At 39.7% G+C, this 5,482-nt stretch overlaps 1 long non-coding RNA gene across 1 annotated transcript; it reads right to left on the reverse strand.

Moving 5' to 3' along the window:
• Positions 1 to 2,321: 2,321 nt before the first annotated feature.
• Positions 2,322 to 3,750, reverse strand: LOC116285439 (uncharacterized). The gene is made up of 3 exons (XR_004195120.2): positions 3,619 to 3,750; positions 3,144 to 3,229; positions 2,322 to 2,641 (listed from the first exon to the last, which is right to left on the reverse strand). It is a non-coding gene; the product is annotated as an uncharacterized lncRNA (long non-coding RNA).
• Positions 3,751 to 5,482: the final 1,732 nt, after the last annotated feature.

The following is a 5,482-nucleotide window of genomic DNA, read 5'->3' on the forward strand; positions in this document are numbered from 1 at the left end:
GTTCAGGAAACAATTTAATGTCACATTTCACTTGCTTAAATATATAGGTACTTTTAAAATATGACTCTAGAGGTAACAACTGCTGGCTAATTGTCTTTATTACCTAAAGGTTTTTATCTGGATAAGTGATATATTTACATAATCTGCTCCAGAGTTTAACATTAAGGTCAGTGAACTATGAAAGAAATGGAAAATTTTGATTCAGAGGAAGAAAAAAGATTCTAATATTCATGCTACATGACAATAGAATGATATGCTCTGAGGATATTGATTTAGTTGTAACTTGGTATTTTCAATTTGATAATTAAATTTAAAATTATATATTTACTTGAGGTTTTCTTAGCCAGTTTCTCTAGAATACAGACTTTAGAAGCAGAGGAATTAAATGCATCCTCAACCAAGTACATTGCTCAGTACCTAGTAGATTATCAATAATTAAGTAGTAAAAAATGAATTAAATTAGTAAATAAAGAACAACTTGGCTATTTCATTATGATAGTCATTCCTGCTGTAAGATCCAAGCACAAACAAGAAGGCAGAACAAGAGCATTAAATGAGGGGGAAGGAAGTCCAAACTGTGGCAGAAGGGCCAGTCTTGTGATGTGTTTGTATGTTGACAAGGTATGAAGACTTAGGAACAACATATACCCCATCTTTTTTATTCTAATTTAAATCTGCATCCTCTTACCCTGACAAAGCATAATTTTGTTATCTTTAGAAGAGATGCCTTCTTCCAACAGCAACAACGACAAATCTTTCATGGTCATTTGACGTTTACTAGACAGTAAAACCATCCATTCTCCCTTCTTGTAGTAACAACACACTCTCTGCTTTGGGTATCACTTGTATCCCACCATTGGATTCAGCTTGGAAGGGCCATCAAGCATGGCACACTGCCCATCAACAGCTAAGATGTGGGAAGGTGGCCTAAGCTTGGAGAATTGTAAGCTCTTTCTCTGAAACTTGTCAGCAGCAACCAGGAGACTGTAAACGTTTGGAGTCGATTCATAGCAATGGTTGAAACCAAAGACACTGTCCAACAATTTCTGTATCTTGGGTTCCCAGGGCTTCTCTGGTTCTCAAGTCTCCCTTTATATTAATCTCTGTATCTTTCCTGAAATTATTGTTTTGCTTCTATTGGCCATAGTCAGTTTCTGTTGCTTGCAGTCAAGAAATGTGAACTGATACAGCATTCAAGTGAGGACTTTAGATTTCTCACATTTAGATTTATGTATCGGATCTGTCACTTACTGACTACACGATATTCAGCACAGTTCTTGTTCTCCCTAAGCCCCAGTTCCCTTAGCTGCAACATGGAGATAAAATAATTCACCAAATAGAGTTAGTATAGGAATTAAATTAAATGGTGCTTGTGTAATATCAGGCATTTAGTAAATACTAGTAAATGGTTGCAGGCTAATATGAAGATAAAAGTAAAATGACTCTTCATAAAGGCATTGCAATACAGGAATAGTAAGAGATTAAACTGCTGTTTCTCTAAGAGTTTCTACTAAGAACCTTTGTAAGAAGTGTTAATCAGACACTAATACGACATTTCCTAGATTTTAAGATCCACATATTAAAAAAAACATTTCCTAAATTGGGCATCTGATGGTCAATATCTTCATTTCATGAGTTAGTGTCCCTCACACTCCTTTTATTTTCTCCTTTCAAGGTTCTTATTAAGTTGGTGAAGCCACTTTACAGTCAATAGAGTCCTAACCTAGGAAGTATGATAACTAACAGGATGAGCACAGCACACAGTGCAAGGGACCCCATCCACTGTGCATTTCCTCAGCCTTTAGTCTCTAGTGCAGACTTCGTGGAGAAAGCAGATCTAGTAATTTTACTAATCGCTTGTGCTGACCTCCACTTGTCTTAAACAGAAACCTAATTTCAGTTTGCGTTCATCAAGGGAGCTCTGTGTTCAGCCTTCTCTTTTGACTGTTGAAGTTCGTTTTCTGTCGGGACAGCAAAGAACTGTTAATTAAAGCACATGCTTACTGACCTGTGGTCTTTCTTCATGTTTATTGCCTCTACAATCATGATCTTAAAGAGAAGAAGAGAAAACTGCTCTCCGGCTGGAGCTGACCTCCGCTCCCTGTGTGAGCGATGTCAGCATTCGCTGAGAGGTGTTGACTCTCCTTTGTGGGGGACAGAGTGCCTGGGTGAATCTTTTCATTTGCCAAATCACCTCAGTTTACCAACTTATTAAATGGACTGAATACTTGCAATCGTGTAGAAGGAATAAGTATGATTGATTAATTGTTATAAAAGGCCTGGAGATCCGGGGAAAGCAAGGAATAAAAAGACACAGTACATTGTTTTGTTAGTGTTTTTTATTAATGTTGACTGAGGGGTATTGAACCAGCCAAGCACACAGTGTGGTATTGATTTTCAAAGTGAGCACTTAACTGATGCATCAACATTAAATCCGAACATAATCCTATCGTGGGAAATAAAGCATGATCCCCCTCCTCTAGCTGGGTTGCTTTGATGCAGGGTTATTTGAAGCATGAAGGCCTTGGCCCCGTTAGTGTGTCCAGAGTTGCTCAAGTCCAGTGTTTAAATAAGGGCTGCTATAGTGCATCAAGCCAAGAAATCTTAATTTATTTGAGGTTGCCAGATCTGTGTGATGATTCTGAAACATGAAGGAGGGAGAAAATGCATGGAATAATTTAAAAAGTAGTGATTTGGGAGTCACCCAGAGGTGGATTTCAAACCTTGACCCAACATCTATACAAGTGACTGGATATCTTTGAATCTCAGTTTCTGCACCTGTAAAGCTGAGATAATCTTACCAATAGCCCTGGACTATTGCAAAATTTAAATGTATATGTAAGTTAAGTTCCTAACTGTTAGTTGAAGTGTAATAAATATTTGTTTCCTTTCTCCTCTGTTTTAAAAAACAAACTAAACAAAGCTCTTGGCGACAGGAGGAAATGCTTTCTATAAATCAAAAGGGGGGAGGTGACATGGAAATAAAGATTGTTTGGGTTCCATGAACACAAAAATCCTTAAACCATCTGAAAAATTACAAAGCTCATCCAAATCCACTTTCCGTTTTCCATCAGTTATGAAATTGTAGCCAAGATAAAGAGGTTAGACTATTTTTCCAGAGACAGTATCTCAGTACTACTTACCTAGAGGTAGCGGGGAACTGACTTCAGTGAGCCCCAGTCCCCTAAACGCAGCGTAAGTGGCCATAGCAAGTTACAGGCAGAGGGCACTGCACGGAGAAGGAAAAGTTCAAAAGTGATACTGTGATAAAATATCAGTAATTGCTAAGAGAAGAGAAAATAGTTCAAAAGGTGAGAAAGTATTGTGCTAATTTAGGCAGGTGACGGGAAGACCTCTCTTTGAGGAAACCTGAGGACAATGAAGGAAAGAGCCTTGGGGATGCTTAGGGGCTTGCATTCCTGTCAGCTAGAGGAGCGGTGCCACGGGAGCAGGCTTGTGTAAGACACGGGGTTGGGTGGGGGTTGGCATGCCTGGGGTATGGCGCACAGGGTGGAGAGGATGCAGCCGAGAGCTGGGAGGAGGTCACAGAAAACACAGCGGCTTTTGTTCTGAGTACAATGGGCAGTTAACGGAGGTTTGAACAGAGGAGAGATGTACCTGCCAACTCATGGAGTCAGTCCTGGCTGGTGTTCCAGAAGAGGACAGTGAACAATGTCCTTTTGGCTTCATCTCACTGTAAAGCAATGATGCGAATGACGTCTATTACTGACAAGGTCTGCACATAGGACGGAAAAGGATGAAGGAATCTGATCCCTTAGGAAGAAGTACTCACTCCTTTGGAGCACTTACTCTATCAGAAACAGAAATATCTTAAAGGAGTGATTAAATGTATCGTGTCACTCTTCTCACTATTTATGACACCTTGAAGTGAAGTTTCTAGGACTAGCTTTGAATTTTGGAGCATCTTACTAATAATTATGTGTTTATCCTCGAGGGCAGACACGGAGCCTTAGTTTTATATTTCTAGCTCTTATTACAAAACCTGACACTTTAAACAAATCCAGTAAGTGTTGACTAAATGAATGTCTCATAAACACTAATATTTGTGCCTAGACTACTTCACAGTTGGCAATTCAATTGCTTTCACATTTATTATCATCTTATTTGATCCTGATGATAATCCTGAGATGGGGGCTATGACATCTTGTGACATGCGGAGATGTATCATAAGATGAGATGCGGTAATGGAGGCCCGGAAGGGTGAAGCAGCAGCCAAAGCCAAATAATTAAAAACGACAAAAGTCGGGTATAAACACTAAATCACATTGTCTCTTGCCAAGATCCTAGGCCATGTTTGCGGCAAATGTCCTTCCAATATCCACCGCCTGAGCTGGTTATCAGCTTAACTTAACTTAATCCTTAACTCTGTCAGGCTAAATTCCAGGACTAATCCCAATTAAAACCCATCTACCATACCTCATACATATGGAGTGGCTTTGGAAGTCAATGCATGTTAGAAATATTGGCCGGGTATCCAAAAACAGCTGTGTGGAATCAGCGCCTGGGTGAACGTTCCAACGTTAGCAGCGCACATTGTTCACCTTTCATGTATTGGAACACGGGTTCTTCAGGATTGACTGAGCAGAGGAAGCACTGAATGAAGACTCTAATATGACAGACTGACAACCACCCAGGGTATTTATCCATTTATGCCACTGCCTAGGGTTTTGAAAAGGCGTCCAGCTTTAGTGGCAGGTAAGAGGTCTAATTATGTATCAGTCTCTTGACTGTTATTCAGCTCTGGCAAAACTATATGTTTCTTTGTCTGTGGTTTTTGTCACTCTACCAGACCCCCATTGTTGGCCAGTTTCCATTTATGGAGATCAAGTTAGTTTCTCCCACTGTAAACTTACACCCTGCTTTTTAATAAACCTTCCAAAGTGCCAAACTTGCTCGTGGTTCACAGTTTAAACTCAGGGAAATCAGACTCATTATGGAATGAACATTAAAGCAGGTTTGTAACTACTGAGATTCCCTAGGGACAAAGCTATCACCCCATCTGATCTCCTCTCCTCTCCATCAGTGACTCTTGGGGTCTCATTATCTGATTTTGTATTTCGAAACTGAAGCAATTGTGCTAACACCAAGGGCATCGCTCATTGCCACCAAATAAAAAAAGGCAGCAAAAAATGTGTCAGTGTCAGCATGCAGTGCATTGAGGGTCCAAAAAGGAAACAGATGCACAAATGATTCTTCACCATCAATAGGACCTGTCAAGATGAAGTGAAAAGGGAAAAAAAAAATTAGAAACTCCTTCCAACGTGCTAACGATACCCACTGCCCAAGACTGAACTGGCGCACAGTGCTCCCAGTATCAATTAGATTTTGCTATTTGATTTAATTTTGTTAACCACTTAGCTCGGAGGTACAGAGGAAGACAATTTTTATATATTTATTCTGCACGCACTTACAGATCATTTATTATGTGCCCTGTTCTGTACTACAAGCTCTATAAATACTT

This window comes from Vicugna pacos, chromosome 10 (assembly GCF_048564905.1).
Source record: "Vicugna pacos chromosome 10, VicPac4, whole genome shotgun sequence".
NCBI lineage: Eukaryota > Metazoa > Chordata > Mammalia > Artiodactyla > Camelidae > Vicugna > Vicugna pacos.